The 26389-nt window shown below is 36.9% G+C and overlaps 1 protein-coding gene across 1 annotated transcript in view; it reads left to right on the forward strand.

Moving 5' to 3' along the window:
- The window catches only part of MEOX2 (mesenchyme homeobox 2), a gene marked incomplete at both ends in the record, with an annotated part of 52847 nt that overhangs the window by 13261 nt on the left and 13197 nt on the right, over positions 1-26389 (forward strand). The gene's annotated exons all lie outside the window — the stretch shown is intronic.

Here is a 26389-nt window from a genome sequence, read left to right on the forward strand (position 1 = left end):
TTCACATGAGGACCAGATCACAAGATTGGCTGCTCTCTGGCTAGTCTCCACTGGGTTTTTTTCCATATCACAAAAATTGCCATACAGTTTGGCACGACCTTCAGGCTCAATGAAGAGGGTTCTGTTCCAGGACTGAAATAGCCAAAAGCACTAGATGCCAGAACTAAGGTGCATTTGCAGTGTAGGACGGAGACAGTTTTACAGCTTTTGTCTAAACTCTTCTTTCCCCTTGCTGGGAATAAATCTCTTTGGCTTTTGGTAAGAGTCCTATCAGCTTTATAGAGGAAGGGGTAAGGAATGAGATGCTGAGCTTTGTATTTTTGACTTTATAACCAATGAAAACCTAGAAGTGTGTTGTGTCAGTAACTCACATTTCTGCAGCACACACTGGAATCTAATGGGTAGTATTCGAGAAGATTTAAGAAAAATTGGCAAGCAGATACTTTTCTGGTCAAAATTAGAGAAAAATTTAGCAAGAAAGTTGCAGACTTTTGAAAGTGATGGAGTCCCATTCACTTCCCCCACCTTCCACCAGCAAGCCGATGTTTCCAGCAACTTCAAAAACAGAAGACTTCTCTGTAATCCTAAATGTACATAAGGAACAGATTAAAGTCCTGATTTTTGAAAAGTTTTGAGCACATGCTTAAGAACTACTGACTTCAATGGGAGTTAAGCATGTCCTCACACACACTTCTTGAACTGGAGACTAATAAGGATATTAAAGAGGTTCAAGAGGCTGCCCCCCTTCAGGAAATGCTGAAAAAATGTCATACCTGAAAGCTTTTTTTGTCATAATCATACCAACTTTCATCGCTACCTTCCTCACCTCACCTCCAACCCTCATGAAATGGAAAAAACAACTCTTCTCTCTTCTCTTCCGCTCTCTTCTCTCTGCTCTGTGCCAGGCTTAGCTTTTCTCTGGCTCCAAAAAGGAGATGACCTACAGACTGCAGTGTCCATTAGGGATGCCATTATTTCCAGTGTAATGGATGTGAATATGGTCAGATGGTGGAGTGGATGGTGGTTGAACAATGCCCCTGAGAGAATTAGTTACATGATAATTAATTACATTGCAGTCTAGCTGTGCAGACCTAGGAATGATTGGAAGGACATAAAACACTGTACAGGTTAAAAAGAAAAAAGAAAGGAAATCTTGATAAAAAGTCACACATAATTTGCCTAGAGGAACCCTATTTACAGGGAAATGGTACCAGCCTGCCAAACAGCAATCCATATTAATATTCTTTTATTAGACGAGTGACAGATGGAGTGAAGTAGTGGTGACTAAAAGGCTTGAGTGTGGGTTGATTTTTTTCAATTCAGTATGACAAAACGAGTTATGTATATGGTTTGTGAGTGTGGTACTCATTTATTAAGTGCTCATTTGGACTTTAAAAAATAGCTTGCCTTCATTAGCAGTCTCAGGAAACAGACTCTATGGTGTAATAAATCTCACTTGCAGGAATTTTGGCCTGATACTCATCTTAAAATACTCCAAACCTTTTTCTTCCAAATCTTGTCTCAAGCTGTACTGCAATTCTAAGTAATTTATCCCTTCTCTTCACCATCCAGCTTTAGAAGGTAATTCTCATGTATTCTTACACTCAGGAACCGTTTGGGGATGAGCCTTTGTTCTTACCTTCAAGTCATTCTTTCCAAATTTTTCGTTTTATTTTCTTAATGAAAGTTCTTTCTATAGATGGAAGTCAGAGGTAACTTTGGCATAATGGCTGTTTAGACATTATAGTATCACTTATAGAAAATAATTTAAATGAGAATCATAAAGCAGTAGAAACTTTAAACCTAAATATAGTTTGGAAAAGAAAAACTGATGAGAAGAATGCTCATTAGGTGTAGGGAAAGATGAAAATGGACTCTGTTTCTTTCTGTCTCCCATATTTCATTAAATTAGCTCATGTAAATTAGTAAAGATGTTTCCTGCCAACTCTGTTTATGTGCTTCTTGAAGCGGCTTTCTTTCATTCAAGTCTGAAAAAAACAGAGATTTCCATCTGTGGTTTTGTGTTTTCACTAGTCGCTGTTTCTTTTGCTGCTGTGTGTGTTGTAAATCTAAAATGGGATAGTTTTACTTTTGTCCACTGGAGCCTACTTATTCATGAACCTGCTTGAAAGTGTTGAATGTTTCAGGATTCACCGTGATAAGCCTGCAGAATTTTTGTATTCTTAAGTAGAGACTTTCTTAAAATGTTTGAATTCGCACATTTCTGCAGAATGTGTTTTCCCAAAGTGGGAAGAGGACTGGGAACGGACCTTTGCTCTTTCAGGGTCAGTATCAGGTAATGCTGTGTATTTCCTATGTGATCTGTTTTAGCTGCAGAGGTGTGGCAGTACCATGTAGTTATATTTGCAAGTCTGTCTCAGTAGTTGCCCTCTAATGTTTAAATACAAAGTCTTATGACTGCTTAGCACAGCTTTCAATCATCTCAGGATGTATCAGGGTCCAGGCACAATGATGTATCCTGGGTTTTTGCAGAGCTTTGCAGCTCCTGCATCAAGTTCTGCATGACTGCAAGATGGACGTAATTGTCCTGAGCAGCAGGAATTATGTAGCCTTAGCACTTCGTTTAGCATGGTGTGGCACAGCACATGTTCTGCTTCCATATTATGATGTGATCTCCTGTATGTTTTCTTATATAATTTATGTGGTAATTTTCTGACTGTGCTATTGTGTTTTGTTTTATGATGTTCTGTCTGTTCTATCTTCAAATTTGTGAGTTAATCTGTGACCAGTTTTTGATAAACAAGTAAGATAGATTCATATTTTTAAAAATGTATTAAACCAAAAAAAAAAAAAAAAAAAAAGATCTTGTTCCAAAAGATACTGTTTTGAAAGATACATTTTTACAATGACTTTATACCAACATTATGTCTGCTACTAATAAAAAAGAAAATGTTGCAAATAGTCCCTAACAGGGCATTTTGCTAAGTTAGTGTTTTATTCATCTTATTATACTAAGGAATTTAAAAGCTAGAAAAGCTGGCATTAAACTGAAAGGGCAATGGAAAGTTGGTAGCCTAAACATTTGCTTTGATTCATATAGAAGGAAAGAATTTGGACCAGATGCTTGAAAGAGCTCAGAACCCAGCAGCCCCCATTGTTCTTCATTTAGGTGCCTAAATGGTAACAGTTGGATGTACAGCTTTCTTGAAAGCTGATCGTTTTGTGTTGAAGGCTTTAGCCTATCTCTTCCTGGCTGTAGAACTCTAACTGTAAACATTTTATTCCAGAACTGTCTCTCATCTATATCCTGCAAGCATTTGCTTATAGTTAAGAGACCTATTATTAATATTGCAGGGCTGCAATCCCTTTAGTGTGTCCTGAGGTTTAAAAATAACTTGTTCCTCACATTGCTTTCATACTGAGGACTTACTTCTCTGCATCTAATGCCTTGATAATACATTTTTGAAGGAGTTTAACCAATGTGTGGACTCGTAAAAAGCAGTGCATTCATATGCTTTTGCTTGCTTTAGGCTGGCAATCCCTTAAAATACAACATATTTTAAAGAAACCAGGTCTGTGCACTTTCTTCTATAAAGTAAGCTACCAGTCCTAGAAAAACTCTTGAGTGAGGTTAGTGTATAGGATACTTGCAAATCACTTTAAGGTTGATAATATACAGATGATCATAAACATGTAATTGCAGAATTGGGTTATATCAAGATCAAACAAGGCACCTAGTGCACCTTCTTATAGTTAGAAAAAGGTTAGTGAAAATTAGCTGTTGATTTTACACAAGTTCTGTACACACACACACAAATACATCACAGTAAAAATTCCATTTGAATTTTTATTGTGCTTCAGGCTGGATAAAATACTGTATTTGATTCAAAAGCATCTTTGGACTTAATTCTTTGATTATGAGTTTTTAAAATATAGCTATAATTACTAAAAGGAGGGAGGCTATTAGTAAGCGTAAAAGTCAAAGCCTAAATTTTAATAAATAAGCCACAGTGTTACCCTGTACCCCAAAAGTAGAGAAGATGGGTGGCTTTGAAATAAGACAGTGGAAAGAAACTGAGGAGAAAAAAGTTGAGTTTCCAACTCTGCCACAGACATGTATAAATTTATCTACTAGAACATTGCCCAGAAGCACCCAAGCTGTCTCCAGGACTGGAAGTTAGCACATGCAGGTCAATATCATGATTTTGGCAGGCAAACTGCCCCTGCTGAGAAGCAAGTACGTTATTTTGGGCAAATCACCCTGAGTATACTCCCTGCAGGAGTCCCTATGTAGAGCCGCTAGTTTCATTTCCTTCAGAGTTATTTCAATAATCTTTACACAGTGCTGTAGTTATTCTGTATTTCATATCTTCAGTCTGTAAAATGGGCAAAACTGGCTTACAGTTTGTTATGCATAAACAGAGCTAAACCATTCAGGATGTCAGGCTAGACTGGGGAGTAGGAGGAGTCAAAATGCAACGGCAATTCCAGTTACTAAATTCTGGGTGAATTACCAGTCAAGGTATTTTTGAGCAGGTGTGGGGCTCCAAAGAATAAATTATGCCTTTTATTTTATCATCTAAAATAGAGTCATTTTTATCATTTTGATGGTTTTTCGAGCCAGATGTGCTTTATCAAACCATATACAGACGTCCTGTTATATTTCTCTGCCTCAACAAATATTCCAGCTTATATCCAAATGGTGTATTTCTTTGGCTGATGCACGGCCTCAGCCATACATTTTTCTGAAACTGAATTCAGATCAAATGAAATGTCCTGCTGACTGGTTGGATCTCAGTGCTTGCCTTGATCAGTGTTCCTCACCCTTACAGAAAATAAGCAGTTGTCAGGTTATCTGGGATTTTCAGCACAGGTTCCAATATGTTATCCATAAATCTATTTTACCTTCTTTGACAGATGCAATTATCACATTCAGTTAGCATTTGAAGACTATAGCATCACAAATTTGGTAGCACCTTGCTATAGAATGTCTTTATTTTTCACATGGAGACGACGCAGTTGTCTGAGTAAACCTCCATGCTTTGCAAACTTACCAACTGCTGAAAACCCTTGTTGGACTGGGTTTGATCAGTCATATTGTACAATTGATATTGGGTCTCACTAAAGTTTCACATCACTTTCATGTTTTCTTCTTCCGATGTAAAATTCTCCTCCTCTAGGAGCTATTGGAAATTGCCATATTATGAATTGCCTCTCCAGAACCAAGTAATTCCCTTCTATCCTGAGATTTAATTGGGAGAGATTGGACATCCAGCTTTTTCTTGCCTGTCACTGACTGACTTATTGCCAGGAGATATTCTACAGTCTGGCTCCTTTCACTGTGTTTTCAAGTCTAAATGTGGGCCATCAATATACCTGGATATTTTTCAGTACAGTGGTTATTACATTTCTGTACAGAGCTCTCGGAAATTGTGTGAAGGGTGCTGTATAAATGTACATATTAGAGTAGAGTGGATTAAATAGGAATGGATTTCTGGAATGCACATCACCCCTTACTATGAGTTCTTGCAGTGTGGTTAGAGCCAGCCTGTGCTCCATGAAAACTTTTTGTGATGTCCATTTAACCAATAAATCTGTCATCACTGACTGGTCTCCATTTCCTCTGAAATAAACAAATCACTATTAGGTTCTTTGAAGGAGCAGACTGCCAGGAAACACAAAAGTCACTTTTGCTTCATCCGCGGAGATAAAGTAGTTAGTAAGTGGAAATGAGCTGCAACTGAAGGAGCCTCAGTGTTCTCACACCTGCTAGAAAGTACAGTAGATTTCCACGCAGCAGGAATTCAAACAAACCTTCGATCACTGTGTTCAAGTGAAAGTGAGCTCGCCTAGCCAAGAAATGAATTGCAGGCCCTTGGAAACTACTTAAAGAGAGCCTGTTTCACAAGAACAGAGGAAATCTGACAGAGTCCAGGAGTATCTTCTGGGTCCATGATGTCCATTGTGTCAGCTGTTTGCCTGGTGCCATGTTTCTAAAACCTCCACACTTGTATGGTTCCCTTTTTGAACTAGATGGTACTCTGCTTTTTGCACTTGGTGTTTCTTTCCACAGGGCACCTCTCTGTGCCTTGACTGTCTTTAGCATTGTTTTCACATGTAATTTTGCATCTGCTTTTTCTTTGCTGTTGAGCTAGGATTTATTTCACCATAATGTCTGTTTTCCAACAGCCTGTGGCTTAAGTCTTATCTTTTACCTCTCTTCAGCGTGAAAAATTAGTCTTGAAAAAGCTAGTAAAGTCCTTAATTCATTCTGGTTGTTCTCTGCTGAACTACTCCAACTGCTGAAAAAGGTTGTGGAAGTTAAGCTTCTGACAGGTGAGTTTAGTTGTGAAGGGAAAAAAATCCTGGGTTTAGATTCTATAATTCATTTTTAGGTTAAGTTAACTAGGTTAGCTTACTTCATCATAGAAGTGAGGGAAAATGTTCCTGTTAAAAAAGTGTAGTTATTTTCAGCAAAGTAGCTGTAAGTTTTCTTCCATATAAAAACTGACTTTTGACTTGTGCAAATATCTGTGAATATGAAAACTACAAGAAACTGCTAATGGAACCTGAACTCCTGACAGGAACAATCAATAATAGAAGAAAGATGGCTTTTTTAAGAAAATCTAATGAATCTTCATTAGAGGTGGACCCCTGGCCCACAAAAAGCTAATGAAAATTTTTAAATGGACAGCTTTGCAACATAGTTTATATATAATGTTGAAAAGCCTTTCACATTTCTTTATCTATTCAATTTTTTATGCTTGTTTCTGAATAATTTGATGCTTATTAAGAGTTTTAGCATCACTATTTCCAGTGACATTTTTCTTTGTTGGAAAACAGCATTACTACAATTTCAGTAAAAGTTCTACCTTGGATTTAAATCCAGTCATTAATCCTTCTTCTTTTTTTTTTTTTTTTTTTTTTTTTTTTTTTTGGTGTAGTCCTGTAAATGAAATATTTAATTTGCTCTTATCCAAATCCTCTTAAGTGACTTATTTTCAGACTTGTGCTGACATTCCACTCTCTATTATTGCTAGTAAATTTAATACTTCACATTTTGAATTCACAATAGGGTAGAAACTATTCTTACAATTACTGCAAGCATAAACATAGACGTCAGTTGTGTCCTGTCCAAATGCTTATTCTAACCCCTGCATTCATATTGCTTTCTGATGCTTTGTGTATATACTGAGTTTTATAAGTTAATTTGGACTTTAAAAAAAATTTACATGTTTTTACCAGTAGTGACTTAAAGAGACATTTCTGTATCTGTCCCTTTCCTTCCTTGGTCTGCGTGTTTGCACGCTCTCAGCACAGTGCTTTATTTTCCTTTGTGAGAAGATACTGGAAGGTTGAAGGGAACTGGAGAGAAAGACAGCGCTGTGTGGAGCCAGAGGTGTCCTGAGCCAGGAGCTTACCCCATCACACAACCTCACGTGAAGCTGCGATGGGGCTGCCCTTCTTCCTTTCTTTCTTATTCTCTGGATTTATAATTGATTGCAGTAGTGATGAGAAGATGTGAAAACAGACCCATAGTAAAAAGGTATAAAATTAAACCAAAAGGAGTGTGGCACTTGCTGTGGTGCCAGATGCTAGATCTAATATGGAAAACTTCTGGAAACAACTTGAGGCTCCAGTTGACAATACATATTTCCTGGCTCGTGTTTAATCCCACATAGGTAGTGTTTTTGTCAATAACAGAACAAAATTGAGTAAAATAAAGGCATAAATCTATCTGCCATGCATATGACAGTTCAATTCCTATAAAATACACTACTTATTTATAAAACTGGGATTAGTTTCCAAAATATATTTGCTCAAATGTCCTGAAATGAATCCATACACACTCTGAAAAAGTGTTTAAAGATGATTTTTCAAATTAAAAAAAAAATATAATTTTGGTAGCTTCAAATCCTGAAAAAGCATATTTGTTGAAACTACCCAACTGTTTAGGTCCTGATGTATCACAGACATAATCTATGATCATTAGGAACAAATAATAAAATAGTGGAAGAATCAGAGGGAACAGAAGAGTTTAATTTGTCTAAAATACTGTATTCCAAATGGGAATGGAGGAAATATGAAGTAGAAAGTCTGGTGATGCCCTGTGTTTTTCTTTTTCCCTTTTTTATTTTTTCCTATTTTTTTTTTCACCTCCAGTTATCATCTTCCTGTTTGTTTGTTTTGTTTCCCAGAGACTTTTGGCCTGTTATTAAGAATAAAGGCTGATGGTTGTTCACATGAAGAAATATCTGCATACTGGTATCTTTGTATCAGTAAGGTAGTATGTAGCCTTCTGCATGGATGGGAATCCTGGTTTTGCCACTTTCAAGCTGATCTTTAAAAAAGATTAGAGGGGAAAAAATCCACCAGATTAAATAAGCACAGGTATACCTTAAAGGATGTGTGAATAAAATATGCATAAGGGTTATTGGATTATGTCCTTAGGTGATTTATTTACATAACTGCCAAAGCACCTTGTTACAGGAAGAAGGAAAATTTGAGGGCTACTAAACACTTAGCTCTACATTACATGGACTTCAAGGAATTTTAGTTATATGACAACTGTAAAGAATGTTTTTACATTTTACTGAGCAAATAAGGCATTACTTTCCATGTTGAGTCTTTTAATATATCTGAAGTTGTAAAGAATCCAGTGAGGAAGCAGATTTTTTCCAGTTCAAAAATAGTAGGATGAGATAGTGCTAAAATGGGATCCTCAAGTCATTTTTAATCATCCTGGAACTCAAAACTTTGGAACTTCTGTCTTTGGTTTGATAGCTAGTTTTATAACAGATAAATGCTTGGGAGTTTCCTGTTTACTTTATCTTCCAATAAAAAATTGACCCAAACCCCAGTATCCTGCAGAGAGTATAAATCCAGTCAGAAAGATACTTTTTTTCCTAAGAATTAATCTAGTCACATAAAACTAAGTTTAGAATGATTGGGCAAGAAGAATTAATCTAGTCACATATAACTAAGCTTGGAATGATTGGGCAAGCTAATGGCAAGCATCAAAACTTTTCAGGAGCTGTTCAGAGCAGAAGTTGCAGCCAGTTTTTCAAGAATGGGTTACTATTTTTATTTATGCTGGCTCAAGTAATTTTACTGTGTGATGAATTGAAATAATAAACAGAGTTTAAACTACTTTACGAGAACCCAAAGATGTCATGTTTATGAATTCTGTATATTAATATAGCAGAAAAGAATTAACTTCTTCCTCTCTTTACTACACAGCTTTTGTTTGTATTGTGTGCATAACTTATTAAATCAGAGTAAGAGAGCTTTATATCTGCTCTTATAAGCCATGAATTCTGGAGCCATACTTTTCTTATGGGAATGGAGATTCAGTCTTGGTGGGAAAAAAGTCCTGCCTCTGCATTTATGAGCTTCTCACACTCCAAAGTTTTATAATTCTTTCAGTGGGACAGAGTTACTTTGGAAAAGTTGTATCTTGGAAAAGAAAAGCTGCCAGGCTGCTCAAGCTATTCTGGGGAGGGGGAAGGGGGAAGGGTTAAAGAGCTGGAGAGAGACCTTGAGGTATACTCTTTACTACAAGGCAGAGCCAATGCGCCAAGCAGGAGAGGAAAGTGGTATATCATGTGAATCTTCAAGCTAAGCAGACTACTTTTGTGTTTATGTATCAACTCAATCTTTTCTTCAGGATGTGTGACTTAATACCTGCATATGCATTACATCAGTTAGGAAATTCTGCTCATTGGTGCCTGCTTTGTTTCAAGTAGGACAGGGCATCATCTGGAGTGAGAGTTAAGCACAGTGAGAATCAGTCCAGGCAAATACGCGGGGGTTAGGCAATGATAAGGGCATCTTCCTGCACGCCTTCACATCAGGAGGAGGAGAGATGAGGCAGAAGGCATTAGAGAGAAGGAAGCATTTCACACAAGTGCTTTGGTCCTGGCTAGAGTCAGCTATGCTTTGTCCAAGTGATGATTTGTATGGGATATAACACTGCCATGTCCTATGGGTTTTTTTATATTGATTTCAAGTAAATGAGGAGCTAAACATAATTTTTGGCATCTCAGCATTATTGCCTTACTGGTTCTTAACTACTTTTGTAGAAATACCGAATGCTTTGATAAAGGAATGTTATAAATATTTCACCATGTTCACAAGGTTCTGGATCTGAGAGAGAGGTCTACCCTGTAATAATCAGTTAAAAATGGGACAAATAAATTTGATGATCAGTAGCAGCAGAAGATGTAGAGAAATGACTAATACAGAATAGCATTGTAGGTCACTGAAGGTCATTTTTCCTCAGAAAAAAATGGGCATAAAAACTTTTCTAAGCACTTTCCACCACTTCTTTCTTTTAGCACACATATCGCTGGGAGTTGTGAAACAATTTATTGTTCAAATTCTGTATGAGTGCTCTACTGGACTCTGATTTGTAAATAGGTTTTCAGAAGTGTATTTGAGCCAATGATGTTCATACACTATGTGTGTATTTTACCATGTTTTAAAGATTATTTTGCTTTCCCTAAACATCTCCTGTATTCAAAGGGAGTTTTCAGAATGGCTGTTTTCTAAATACACTTAGGAAAATGAAAGTCTAACTAGTGATAAGCCATTTTACCCCTGGGCAACTTGACGTACGAGTTGCTTAAAAATAAATCTCTGAACTTCATAGCTCTCCTACTGATAAATAGTTATCTTGCATTTGCAATGATGCTTCAAAAATTTCAGAAACCGCTTTCACACTGAACCATTTATGGCTGACTATGGCTTGTATTCCTGTTTCCTAACTGTACTTCTGGAGTTATAAGTCAGATTTCTGTGTATGAGGATTTCTTTATCTGTTTGAATTACTCATTTATAAAAGAAATATAACCTACCCACATTGCCTATTACCAATTTATCATGTAGAGAATATGTACAAAACCTGGTGCTTTCAGATGTTAATGCATCTGAATTGCTATGTAGTTCAGGGGACCTGAGTATCTGTTGACCCAGCTCTCACAAAAGATTTGCTTACCTTCTCACCAAAGTTTGAAAGGATTTGCTGAGAACTATATATACATTTTTATGTTGCTTTTGGACTTTCATTCTTGGTTTAGACCTTCTTTTCCCTCAGTTCTACCATTTAAAATGTGAATTTCATGTGATACTATTTATATGCAAAACAATATGTAATTACACACATTTGGTCAGTTATTGCCACACCTTACTCAAATAAGGATCAAAGTCTTGCTCAAGACAGGAACTGTTGTTTTCAGTTAGACAAATTGGTGTCACAGCTGTGATGCTTTCCCTTAGTCTTCTCTTAAAACCTACACACCCAGGATGACAGCTGGGATGCAGCAATCAACATTTTCACTTGTTTGTTATTGCCACAAGGAAGTGAGGTGCAGCATATGATAAACTCATTGTCAGCTATCAGGAACATGAACTTTTGTTTGTTAATATACATTGTCCAGTATAATGGGGAGGCCCTTTAACCAGCACTCGTGCACTAATACTAGAGAATAATATATTTGGAAGTTTCTCTGTGCATATGTGCCTTCATTCAAAGAAAATGCTTCTGGGCTTTTTCTACATTTTTTGAAATAAAAAAATGTCCTCCTAGCTGGGCAAATAGCTTTCCGAGCTGAGGCAGGTATTCTTCAATCTTTGACTGAATTCTAGCCTTTTCCAAGTAGTAGTATAAAAATGTATTTGTTTGTTTGTTTCACTTTAAGGCTTAGTAGGGTCGTCCATTAGTGACTTCACAGTGTCCCTTCTCTGAGAATTAACGATGAATAATTTTGAGTAGTATCAAACTGTCTGAAACGGGCTCCTATTATCTCTCAGTGCAAGTTAAAGCAAATTAAAAAAAATAAAATCAGAATTAGTTCTTAACTAATTAAAAGGCCTTTTTTTTTTTTTTCCTATTAAAATGCACTCAAGCAAGTAAGCAAGTGTGGATCTATTTAGTAGCCTTTAGGGGGAGATCCTATTTACAAATAGCACCATCTACAAATACTTGACATGCATGTTAATATATGCTGATTAATATGTTGAAGGAGGATGGTTAATTTGAGCTTCTTATCTGGTCACCATTGATGCAATCCAGGAAAGAATAACTGGTGATTTTTTAGTGTTCTCAGCTTTGTCTTAATCAATGTCTTCTAATTTTGTTCACAAAACCAAAGGTTAACTTGGATAACAGTTGCTTGAAGACAACTTTTATTATGTCAAGGGCTTGAAGGGCTGACATCATGGAAGTGACTGAAGAGAGAAAGGGATTGATATTGAGGTTTTTGATAGGAACTAGCTCAGCTTGAAAGAGGTGATATTTGTGGACCCAGGAATGGAAGTCATCATTGAAAGAAATGGTTTGTGTATATATTTTTATTGACGTGACTTAAAAGCTAAGGGAAGTGAAAAGAGAACATTCTGTTGTAATTGCATGACTATGAGATTTGTTTCTTCATCTTTAGGTCTGTATAAGAAGCTGAATGATAGAACACCAAATAAGCAAGAGGTCTAAATCTCAAAATAGCATAAGTAGATGATGTAACCAATAAGGTCTTTTATGGTGATAGAAGACCAAAGCCTTTCTTGGAAATAAGGTAAAAACACCCCAACCAAAACAATCCACAAAAGAAAAGACACACTTTAAAAGGAAACTACAACTCCAGGAGCAATATACTGGGATTCTCTGGTAGGTTAGGTAAAACGCATGATACAAAAATAGTTATTTTTTTGGGGGAGTTACATTTTGAAGCATGAGAAGACACAGATTTCCTGCTTTCAGAAAGAAAGTGAAAATATATGGGAGTAGGAAGGCACCAAATTGTGTTTAGAAAAGCTCAGAGTTCAGCTAAATGCACAGATGCATAAACTAAACACTTTTTATGCCTAAACCACTGTTTATATAGTAATGAGGATTTTCCATCAGTTTCGTTAGTTAAACAGTAGCAGTCTTTTTGCTGTTTAATGGAAACAAGGCAGTCTTCCATAAAAACATCAGATATGTTATGCCCTTTTATCTTTTATATGAGTTCAGCATAGTTATAACCCTAACACACCAACATTTTAGCCTCCTTTCCGTTTAAATTTTTTCTAAGAAAGATTTGTGAAATGAACTAGGTCCAATTTGCTTAAGAAGCAAGCTGGTATTTTGGATAATAGAGAAAATCAATATCCAGTTTTTGGTTTTGTTTTCAAAGATGGAGAGAGCTTGTTTATGACTCTAGAAACATCTGCCAAATGCTCTAACACCAGCATAAATTAACTATTTACTCAAGCTCATGTTTACATCTGTGGAAGAAGCTATTGCTCCATGTTTTCAGTGCCCCAGAGGCCTATAAATCCCCTGAAAAACATTGCAACAATGTGCAGTTATTCAAAAAGTACCATTTTTATAGGGCTGCACTCTACCAGAGTATGCTTAGTACAGCATCTACAGTCAATCCAAGCCTTAGTGACATTTGTTCTACTGACTGGAGTCACTAGGGACTGCAGGAAGGGAGGGAGGTGCATGTCATGCTAGCTAGACATTTTAAATAACCAGGCAGCAAGCAGAGGCATCCTGAAAGTGCTGTGTTGCTACAGAGCTCTCAGAAGAGTGGGAAAGAGAGAAAATGAAGTTGTTCAATACTTTACCTTAGTCTCTTGACACTTTTTCACACAGCAGACAGTTCAGATCAGATGGTTCAGGTTTTGTTTTATGTGAACAGAAACTATCAGCCTGTATATTGAAGGGATGGTTATGCAAAGCAAACAGTCCCTTGTTCATAGACTTCCCCTTTGCCTCAAGATCCTGAGCAGGGATAGGAGAGGCTCAAAATCAGGGTGGCTATCAATGGGTAAAAAGATTGGAAAAGCTCCTTTTTTGGCATTAAGTTTTTCAAAGCTGTGCAATTTTAAAATAAGATACCCTTGAAAAAAATAGTATAATGTCCAATCATCTTACTTAATTGGGTGGAAACTCCGTGACTGAGTAGTTTAAAATTAGGTGGAATAAAGTTTTATATTGAAAGGAGTAACACCCAGAGCTCGTGTCTGACTGCTATAACTCATTTTGTTGGAAAGCTGCAGACCTTTATTCCACTTCTTAATATAACTCCTGAATTTGTGCCGTTTCCAAGCTGCCACATACTCTTTTTCAGAGCTGCCAGACCAGAGTTTAAAAGGTATTTTTTGAGGTTCAGAGGAAGATTTTTCTACCTCCCCCTCCTTACCCCATTAACACTTGCAAATGCAGTGTTCATTGTTGTTGCATGATGTCCACCCATGGAATCGCTGGTTACTGGTGTATTCATGCTGCTGATGCTGGCAATTCATTGTTGCTTTAAGTCTCTGCTTTTTAGAGTACACTCTTACCTCCTTCAGTAGGTATGATAATAATTTTATTGCTCTTTTTTCCTCTGTGATCCAATAGTCTCAAGTACTGCATCTACTTTTACTGCAGAGCATCCAGTCTTAGATTATATGGATGGGAAGAAGAGCAGAGAAATGAAACAGTAATTTTCAGCCTTGCAGTAACTGAAGAGGGCCTGTAAGAACGCCAGAGAGGGACTGTTCCTCAGGGACTGTAGTAATAGGATGAGGGGCAATGGGTTCAAACTAAACAGGGTAGATTTAGGTTGTATATAAGGAGAAACTCTTTTCTGTGAAAGTGGTGAGGCACTGGAACAGGTTGCCCAAGGAACTTGCGAATGCTCCATCCCTGGCAGTGCTCAAGGCCAGGTTGGACAGAACTTTGAACAGCCTGGTCTAGTGGGAGCTGTCCCTGCCTGTGGCAATGGGGTTGGAACTAGATGACCTTTCCAACCCAAGCCATTCTATGATTCTATATTTTAATTTCTTAGATAGATGGAGTTCAACGTTTTCAGAGTTGAAAGGGGGAATGATGTTTTACCTTCAGTCTGCCTACCATTACTGGAGGTGACAACTGATCACAATAGAGAATGTGGCAACAGGTGAGGGTTGTTTTACAGAATAATTAAATAACCTTTTTTTATTGGTGATACAACTTTTAGTATGGAGAAGAAGGTTTTACCTATCCAACTTGCATCTTCAATTGTAATGAATTTTTCTTAATTTTCTTATCCCAGTAGAGGCGGGTATTTAAAATGAGCTTTGTTTAAAAGAGTAAAACAAATACTGTTTGGGATTACAGAGCACATATAGGATTTACTTTGCTTTGACATATATTTCAGTAGTATATTACTTTACTAGGAGGGCCTTTCTTCTCCAGCAAGTTGTGTGAGGTGAATGAGGGAAAAGTCAGGCCATACTATTTAACATTTGTGTGCCAAATGGCCTCTCTTATTTGGGAAAATTAAAGTTTCTACTTTTGCATTAGTTTAGCAATCACAGAAAGACTTTCCATTACTGAAAAGGAGTTGGAAATGAAGCTGGGGATAAAATGACCTTTTTATTTGACTAATATACTGTGGACTTGTATTTTAAATATTGGATGGTCTTGAGTTTTGGGGGATTCTTTTCCATCTTTTTATTTTTTTTCCTAAATATATATCTGTTCTAAAAGGGCTGAGACCTGAACTTTATGTACACACTGACGTGTGTTTGCAAAATCAATCACAGAATCATAGAATCATAGAATAGTTAGGGTTGGAAAGGACCTTAAGATCATCTAGTTCTAACCCCCCTGCTATGGGCAGGGACACCTCACACTAAACCATGCCACCCAAGGCCTCATCCAACCTGGCCTTGAACACCGCCAGGGATGGAGCACTCACAGCCTCCCTGGGCAACCCATTCCAGTGTCTCACCACCCTAACGGTAAAGAATTTCTTCCTTACATCCAATCTAAACTTCCCCTGTTTAAGTTTGAACCCATTACCCCTTGTCCCGTCACTACAGTCCCTGATGAATAGTCCATCTCCAGCATCCCTATAGCTCCCCTTCAGATACTGGAAGGCTGCTATGAGGTCTCCATGCAGCTTTCTCTTCTCCAGGCTGAACAGCCCCAACTTTTTCAGCATATCTTCATAGGGGACGTGCTCCAGTCCCCTGATCATCCTCGTGGCCCTCCTCTGGACTTGTTCCAACAGTTCCATGTCCTTTTTATGTTGAGAACACCAGAACTGCACACAATACTCCAAGTGAGGTCTCACAAGAGTAGAGTAGAGGGGCAGGATCACCTCCTTCGACCTGCTGGTCACGCTCCTTTTGATTTTATTACTGTACTTTTTCTTTCCAAATTAAAAATAAAGACAATGCAAGGAACATCAAATACTTTTGAAGTAGCAGTCCATTTTAGATGTTCAAAGGGTGCTTAGACCTCTTAGTTACTTCACTTGTAGTTTCTCTATATCATGTAAAAGGGGACAGTAGAAGTATGGCATAAATGTTTGCCCTCTCTAAAGCTATACTTGAACCCATAGCTGAAGTGACCTCCCCTCTTAGATATGTCGTATTTTCTTGCACTCTAATCTTAAAGTAATAGGAAGTACTCCAAACAATTATGTTACAGCTTTTTGCTAACATCAAAGTTGAAGCCATTTTTTTTATTGTACCCTGCCAAAGTTTTCCATTATGAGTCACAAACTTTAACTGTACAGGTTTGATCGTTAGCAATCAAGAAAATATACTAATTGAAAAGCTCTCCTAGATGTAAATAGTAAAACAGATTTAGCAGCGAACTTAAACCTGCATTGTTAGATTTTATTTCTTTTACAGATCTGTTTCCTTTACCCAATATACTATTTAGAGAACTATTTTGGTTTTCTGTTTAGTTATGTGGCCGTTTCCCATCCCTTAACAATTGTACTATGGTTCAAAAAAGGAAGTTGTGTTAGCTGCAAACATGACAAATCCTTTGGGTGTTTTTAATGGATTCTGCCATTTATGATAATAATTTGAGAAAATGCAAAGAAAGGAAAATGTGGCATGCTGCTAAGGAGGAGAACTTGTAAATCAAAACCAGCTGATAGTCAGGACTTCTAAAGTGGTCATTATGAGGTTTTTAATCTACTATTAACAGACAGTAACAGTTTTAAGTGAAAAATGAAACTTTCATGATTGGTCTGAAAGCCAACGGTATAAATAGTTTAAACATCTGAAAACTTTTCTTTTATAACCCTTTTTATTTTGGTTTCCCGTGAAAGACAGGTAATTCCATTTAATTGTATATGGGAAAGTACTTTCCACTGTTTTTCCATTTTCATAGTTAGTGTTATGCTTTAGCACAATGTTTTAAAGTAAACTGTGAATGAAATTGTAGAATACACCCAGAACAGCAACCCTGTTTAGTAAGTGAGCATGTGTGTGTGTGTTTTTTTGTTCTTAAAAAAGTCTGGATTATCTACTAAGGTATGTTATGAGCACAGCTGAGCCTGTTGGCTTCACTTTAATGCCTTCTTAGGGATAACAAGATTTACAAAACATGACACTAAAACATATGCAGGCATAAGGTATATGCATTTGCAAAGAAATCTACGATATTTCTTAAAAACCTGGAAAGGGATTATATTGTGCCTCACGCTGAAAGCTGTAATGCCACACTAGCTGAGCCACATCCAACAGGAGCAGCCACCAAGGAAGGGAATGACCACATGAAATTCCTTGTGAAGAGCCTGACACTCATCAAGACTGTGAAATAGAACGTGATTTGTGGTTCTGCAATTCTTCAAGATGCTCTGTCTCTGGAGAGGTCAGTTATGAGCTCTTCAAAGGGCAAGTTTTAGAAAGAGTGAAAAGAAGACGAAGGGAGAAAGGGCATGATAACATGGGACTAAGCAGAAACACTGGATGTTTTTTTTCTCCAGACACTGGTGTTTTTCTGTCACATGTTCAACATATATAAAATTTTCACTACATAATTAAGGAGTTCCAAAGAAATCTGTTCCATGATGAACGGAAAAAAAGAAAATTAGCCAGTGTAACACCCATGGAAGAATTACACTGAAAAAATACCACTGTGAAATGGCTGCCTGTTTCCTGTAGCAGCAAAATAATTCTTAGAAAGAGTTAAAGTAGAATTGTTGGTGCCCATTTTTGTTTTCCTTTGTGCAACTGTATCATGAAGAACTGCTTTGGAAAGATGGGTGAGGGAGGCAATACGGAGCCCTAAAGAAACTCCAATTGAATTAAACTTCTGCAAGTGTTTCAACTTTTATTGCTTAGTATGGAAAACTAAAAGCCTGGAATCTTTGGCTCATGCACAAACTGTTTTTTTGTTGAGACAGAAGCTCACGCAATTGCAAGAAAGTTTTTTTTTTTAAAAAAGCAAAATTGGAGTTTGACTCTAAGTTCTGCATGTATATTTTTAGAAAATATATATGTAGCAGCCTAAGAAAATACTTTTATTTAATCAACTCAAGTCTCATGATCATACACAAAGCTGGAACTTAAAATGGGATCAAAATCATCTCTGACAATCCTAGTGACTAAGAAGTGATACCATTGAAATTCTTGAGCTTGCCCCAGCTTTCCCACTGTAATTTGGAGAAGAACTTGGCTTATCCTTAGAAATTGGCTCAGATGGCATACTCTTTTCTAGTTTATTAGCTCTAGGGAAGGTACATACTGTGGCACAATGATGTGGTTTGTTACAAGATCTATAAGAATTACTATAGATTCCGACATTTAATGGATTTTTAATGTAGTGTCTGATTTGTGAGAAGCAGGGCCAATGGCACTGTCTATATAAAGCACATCAGGTAAGGAAGAAAGAGACCTGAAGTCTGGGAATTACACCCCGATGTCCACAAATTTTGGGTAAGGTGTCTATAGTGGCTGCGTAAAAAATTTGAAGTCTATTTGCATAGGGATAAAACATAGCAATTAATTTAAAATAATTAATTTAAAGTAATTTAAAATGAAGATTTATTGTAATGACATCTGAAAACTAAATAATTGAGATCTTTAATGGACTAATGACATTTGAAAACTAAATAATTGAGATCTTTAATGGACTAACCAAGTTTGTAACATCTCATTAAAAGTCTTTTACTCACAGAGTCAAAGAATAATATCCACAAGGCCTGAACCTCTTAAGCAACAGAATTATTAGCAAGAGATGACTGACATTTGGGAAGCAAACATTGCTAGTCCTGCGGTGGAAGGTACTGCTGCTTTAAATGCAGGGGACTCAATGTAAATTTGAAAGCGTATAAAAGGAGTTAATATAGAAACAAGGTTTATAAAATGCATCGCTTGACATATGTTGTCATTCTCACTTGACTTTGGATTCTTAACAGTGGCATTCTGGCTTTACAGAGAAAAAATATAATTATTTTAATTATATTTAAATTCTAGATAGCACATCCAGGATACATCCAGAGTGCATTTTTATCACTGAAGAATTTTAGGTTTTTCTTTCTTTTTTTTCAGACACGAACTAAATAGGGCCTTTTGTTAAACCTGAGTCCCAGGACACTGCATATATGGCTGCTTTAGTATTTTTGGCAGGTCGAGCTCCAAAAAGTTAAAATGAAAAACTAGAACACATCATTTTAGGGAGATAAGACTTGTTGAGAGTTGATTATCTAAGTTCCCTGTGTCATCTGTTTTTTTCACTTCTTAAGCAACCACATCTCTGTAGTTTGTAGTGCTTTAGATCTTTCATGTACCATCTTTGCAGAAAAAATCTATTTTCCCAAGTATTTTTAGACAATAAAGTATAGCCAAAAGGGGTGTTTTAATGCCTCCTTGGAGTTCCAATTCAGCTGCTGTCCAGGGAAGGGCTTTCATCAGACCATTGATGATGACTGAGGCATGCAGTGTTTGGAGTGGATTTGGTCACTCTTCACTAGGAAAGAGCCTCTGTGGAGATGTCTAAAGAGGTGAGACTCAAGAAAGGAAAGATTATATAAACTCCTATCTCAGCTCCTGCTTTCTCCACTTGGATGTTTTCGTTCCAAGAGATTTCTGCATGGAAATATTTTTGGTTTAATTTTGTACGTTAACTCTTACTGAGAAGGACTCACCACTAATCTAAGAGGAGATGGTGCTAACAGCTCTCACCATTTAATAAAACTCTTCTACATGAAAGCAAATTATAAAAGTGGTTTGGTAAATAGGCATACAGTCATGACGTGTGTGTTATTTGACGCTGCATGTAAAAGATGCATCTCCAGAAGTCAAAATGGGAACTACAAGTCCCACTAGTGAAGTCCTATTAAAACACAGCCGGTAAAGATCCTTTACAGGAAAAACTGCACCTCCTTTCCTAACATGAGCTGTAATTGTACAAACATTTGGTACTGAGAGTAGAGCCTCTCACATGAAGATCTACTAAGTAGTGTATTTCATATATAAGTATATTCGTATACGATAATTCATATACTGCCTTCCATATTTGCATGGTTTGAAGAAGAAATGACATATACATGCTATATCGTTAGACGGATCAGATGATATGGTAAAAGCACATCTTTTCCAGCGTAAGTATCTTCAAGAACCTGCAGCATTAGCTATCACAGTCTTATGAATCAGTGTTTCTGATACTGCAGTTTAATTCCTAGACTTGTACTTTCAAGACACAATAATAACAAAATGTTGGCAGCAACCATGAGTAGCTAATGGTTTAGGATGGTATATAGTCTGTTTCAGAATATCCACAGGTTTTGCTATGCCAGTTCATGCTTTTTTGGGGAGTGGATATGAGGCTGTTTTAAATTGTTAATTGTCACAGCTGCATTAGAAAGTATTTACTCAATAAGCAAATGGAAAGAAGGATTCATGTAATTTTGACATTGTATTCATGCTACTGTGCAGCTTTGCCCATTTGCACATGCAGGCTTGTGAATTACAGAAATGACAATGCTGTTTGTTTCAGTTTTCAAAGGTTCTGTAAATACATTTAGTGAATTACACCTCCAGAAATACTTTTAAGGGCATTCTCAAAAGAGGCACTCAGCTTGAATATGTTCAATGATTTGGAAGCGTACTTTTAGTTGAGAACAATCTTTCCAGAATATTACTTAAATGACTGTAAAGTGAAGGAAAATTATGAAACAAATATAGATTAATTAAGTCTAAAGCTTTTGGTTGTGTAGTTTCAACAGGTGCAAATAAGAGTAGTAAGCATAGCTATCTAGATTTAACTAATTTTTTGGCACAAAGATTATACTCAAAAGTAGGGAATAATGATTTAAATTAGGATCCCAAAAAGCAATGGACAATATTTTGGACACAAGGTAAGTAATTAATTATGTATTAATTCTTAGCAACTTTGATTTGAAAATTTAGAAAAAAATGTCATCAAAAAAACTTCATAGTATTCTCTATTACATATCAAAAATGCCTGAAAGTGACTGTTTCTGGGTAAATCTTGCTCTCACATGTAGTTGCTGGAAAAACAGTAATAACCATATGGAGCCCTTTATGCCAGCTTCTTACTGCTGTAAAGTCTCAGGGAATGATTTCATTTTGCCAGAAAATATAATTAACTCTAAAGCATCAGAAACAACTAGTTAGACAATTCAGCTGTATACCAGCAGGTAATTCTGATGATTAAAAATTATAGTGGTCATCTTCATAAGATCCTTTTGCAGCTGTAATAGTACAAGGTTGCTTATTTTCTTTATACGTGTGTTTCAGATTAATGATATTTTTCTAGATTATTGCCCTGATACTAAAGTACTTTTCCTTAAATTTATATTGCTAATATCTTGAAGAAAAAGAAAAAAGATATTTTGCATTGCATCACATATCATTGTGGGTCTTATTGACATGTGGTGATTTAAACAAATGTAGAGGAACAAGGCCAGGTTGGACAGGGCCTTGGGCAACACAGTCTAGTGTGAGGCATCCCTGACCATGGCAGGGGAGTTGGAACTAGATGATCTTAAGGTCCTTTCCAACTCAAACCATTCTGTGATTCTATGAAACGTTGTTTTACATGACATTCAACTACTCAGAAGTAACAAGCATTTTGCATTGATCACTTTGTGTAGATTGCTTTATTTTAAAGTAAATAACCATGTAGTAGTTCTCCGCAAACACTTGAACATCATTTATAGGAAGGTATGCAATTAAAAACATTTAATTTAACTTCACCATAACTTTATAGTGACATAAACTTAGAAATAGGTCATTCATAGTAGGGGCTTTCTGACAGTAAGTGTTGGAAAATGTGAGTGAAAGCTGAAAATCTGCACATCGAATAACATCTCTAGTGGTGAAATTCTGATGGCCTTTTTGTCACAAATCGTTCATGGTTATTGTCAACACGCACTCTCAGTATGAATGTCAGGATGTGAAAAGCATCTGGAACTGCCAATAGAACACTAGCAATATCTGGCTTATTTTTTTTAAGTTTTTGTCTGGGATCTTACATTGCTGGTATTACCTGCAAATTCATTTCTGTCTGAGAAATGAAGGTACATTGGCTGTTGACCTAATCCAAGGAAAAATAGCATGTGGTTCTTGTACATTTTGTCAGTAATTCTGACCCTACCCAGTTAGCAGCAGATTTTTGTATCATGGTTATTCTGACCAGTCTCTTTTCCCTCTCCTGTGACCAATCCTTTTTTTCCTAGGCATGCATGTATCAAAAGCAAAAATACCAAAATGACCAGCTTTCATACTCTACACATAGGAGTTAGATCCTGAGTTTGCTTTGTATGCTTCAATGGTGTGGAGAGAAGGAAATAGGAACTCTGGTGGGACAATACAAACATTTGGTTTAACAGCAATCCTTTCCTTAGAGTAAAGTAGAAGTAACTTTTGAGGGTGGGGAATTGTGCAATTAGTAATGATCTCTTTTCTTTTTTTTTTTGTTAGAAAAATAAGAAGAGCTACTATTAAACTGAGGGAAAATCTAGGCCTCCAAAGATCTGTAGAACAGTCATTTATAGATTTGAATGCCCTTCAAACTGCTACCATCTACATGAGTTACCAATGAGCATTTCTGTCTAACAGGAGATAAAGGTGGTGCTTTTTGAAAACTGATAAAAGCTGTTCAGAGGAAGAAGTATGACCTGCATCCCTCAAAGCAGTGTTTAACTGCCTACATTATTTGACATTCAAAGAACAAAGGTTTGCAAAAAAGAGACTGATAAGGTACTAATACCTGCATGTAGGCTACATCTTCTGAGAGTGTGCCAGAATTTGTCTGGGAGAAGGCAGAAGACAGACAATATAGATTGCTGTATTTTTCATCAAGTGGTTTGTACCATCTGTATATATTTTACATGTGCCTTTTGAGAGGCAAGCAGTGTAACTCAGATCCCCCCAGGCTTTGTTCTCTGCCTCTACACCTACCATTTGGCATCAGATGTAGCCAGTAGAAGAAAACTATGGTTGTTGGGACTTTTTTCTTGTTTTAGTTGCAACAGCTGCAAAACAGATGTAGGCTTACATGAATTCTGCCAAAAATCTCTTCCAAGTCTCCCACCCATTTGCTACTAAAGGAAAGCTAGTCAGGTGATACGAACAGAGACCTTAAGTTCAGAAAGAGATGGGAGCTCCCAGTCCTGGGTCTATAAAGGCTTTTAAAAAGAAACAATCAGAAAACCTAGTTTTACCACTTTGGAATTTAAACCAACCACAATTTCTAAAATTACTGTTCCAAGTAGTATGATGTCAATAGGAAACAAAAGGCAATCTGTACATGAACCAGAGCAACATTGCTGCAGAAACAGTCAGATGACAGCAATAGTTCATAACTGGTGTTCACCTAACTGGCATCCAGATCTCTTTATAGATAACTTTCAATATCTCAAATGCATCAACCAGAATACCATTGTCTTGCTGGCCAGATATTTGCTGAAACAGATTTATTAGGATTTGATTCTCTTGCACGGACCTCAGCATTAAGAGGCAGTTAGATTTCTGTGTAACTGTCTCAGGTTTCTGTGTACCTCTTCAACTTCTGCTTTCAGCAACATTGGAACATATCATGTTGGTTTATTTCAGGGTATCTTGACTATTAAAAATGCATTCAATGACATTCATAGCAAATAAATAAAAATTTGAAACTTTTCCACTGTCTCAGTCTGCTGATGAAATCATACTGCTGACAAAACTGTGGTGGCCAGGCACTTACAGTCCAGTGTTGATTTAAAGGCAGAAAAATGCTACTCATGCAGCTACGTTTCCCTTTCCTTACATCAGTATCCCAGGAATCTGGAATTTAGATATTAACAGTATTTGTAAATTGGGAACTAAGAACCATGAGTATTAACCTGAACAATGACTTGGCTCCTTATGATTTTACTGGCTGTACAGTAATTCTGTTTTCCTTATGGAACCATCTGCTTGCAGAAAAATTGTATTATAAGTCTTAGTAACTTACAGAGATCAGTATCTTCCTGAGTGACGCTTGGATGGGTACTCCTGAAATTTTTCTCTTTGACTATTCATGATAGCAGTAGCTGTCAAGGTTTTACACCCTTGAATCCACTTTCCATTGCATTTCCAGGCTTATGTCTTTGTTTCTAGTATTTAATTTTCAGTAGGGAGTCACTGTCATCTGTAGGTGCTAATGCTTATTTAAGGTCTCAACCTTTACTTTGGAAACTGGTGAGCCATCGATCTTACAGCAAATACTGTCATGGGAAGAGTTCTTGGCTCATGGCCGCACACAGGCACAGGTTTACCAAGACAGTTAGGAGGACTTTAGCAATGACTTTCATGAAATACTTTTCTGTGTTGCATTGCAGATAAGGAGTATCGGCACCCACCTGCTTTCAAACATGTATGAAACATGGTGGTGTAAGAACAGAAAGTCCGAATGCTCAGAAGAATGTTTTATCTCTCTTCAGTGATTCATTGGAATGCTGATATAGGGGCTTAAGTATTTAAGTTCAGATCATATACACAGTATTTGGACCATATAATGAGGGCAGATGAGGAAATTTCAAGGAAGAAAGGTAATGTCCACGTCCCTACAATGGAAAAATGTGGAGAGAAGTCATTGTGACTCTACTTTGCCAACTAATACGAAAGAAAAAATGTGAACTTCTAGATTTAAGATGATTTTGATCTGTAAAGTTTTCTATGTTAAGTTGGATGATAGACCTCGGCTCAGCACTGTAGTCAATGGGTATGCCATCTAATGGGGTCCTATCTGAAATAATCCTACTCCAGTTGTGGCTGAGCATCTCTCAAACCAATCAAGGTGGATGCCTTCAATCATACAACCAGCAGTATGCTGCATGTTTGAAATAAGGTTCTTTGTGTCATGTCAGCAAAATTTAAGAGGTTTGGTGATTTGAAGGCATTATCTAAAACCATTTAAAATTAAGGACTATAGCACTGAGTCAAGCATCAACAGTTCTCACTAAACAAAACAAAGGTTCCCTTCCCAAGCAAGAGAGTGACTGACAGAAAGTGAAAACATTTTATACCTTTATAAAAGTAGATAGTTGACTGTAGTTTTGAAACCAGACTCACTGGCCAGTTGGACAGTCTCAGGCATGTTGATGATTCATCTGACACAGAGTCCCAGGGAATGATTTCTTGTGAGCCTGTTCATTTGGATGTTGATCCAGGTTTCTATTTAAATCAGCACCTGAAGTGTGAATTAATCTCTGACATTTTTAACATGGTTCATGAGGCCAGATTTTGAATAATGATACTCCTACTGATCTCCTGCTAATTTTGGATTGATAGGTGTTGTATCATACCCAAACTTATAAATGTCTGGTCTATTTTTTTTTTTTTCTTTCCACTCTTTCTCTATTTTGGTGGTTTGGGTTTTTGTGGGGTTTTTTGGTGTTTGTTTTTTGTTTGGGGTTTTTTGTTCCCCTGCCCCCCCAATTTCTTGTCTTTTCATTTAACTAAACAGACTTCACTGACACTAGCAGAATGACTGTCTTTGAGTTCAGTAGCTGGTCTCAAGAGCAAATGTACCGATTTCTGAGAGCAAAAGGAATCAGTAGGGTGGTAATGAAACTTGCAGCAAATCTCTGATTTTGGCTAAAGTATTCCTTAAGTAATGAGTTGCAGTGGTAGAAAATTTTCTATACTTATACCAGCTGTGGCATACTATCCCTACCTGCACCGCAGCTTGAGTAAGAGAAGATCCCATTATCACATGGGATGTGCTCACTGATTTCTTTTTGATGTGAACTGAATTTACGATGCTTTGTCTGTTTCCTTTTCCTGAAAGTGTAACTGGACTAAACCTTAAAGTGTATTCTTTGAAAGAGAGCTTTGGTTTAAGTGCTTTGGCACTTTGAAATAGTGCTTTCGCTTAAGCTTCACTAATACTAGTGAAGTGATAAGAGAGAGATTCTTGAAGTATTACTCATTAAGACACTAATCAAATGATACACATCCTGTACTGGTTGGATGCACTGAGAGTTGCCAGAAGTGGGAAATATTTGAAGCTTTGCAGAAATTTGACAGAGAACTGTTAGGAAATGAAACACTGCAAGGTTTTAAGCTAAAGTCTGACATCTGTGAATGAAAGCAGCAGCTCACATCAGTTAAATTACTGCTGCTTTCCTGATTTACAGTAAAGAATCCATAGGTATGAAAGTAAGGGTATGTTTTTGAGAAA

This window comes from Psittacula echo (genome assembly GCF_963264785.1).
Source record: "Psittacula echo genome assembly, chromosome: 2".
NCBI lineage: Eukaryota > Metazoa > Chordata > Aves > Psittaciformes > Psittacidae > Psittacula > Psittacula echo.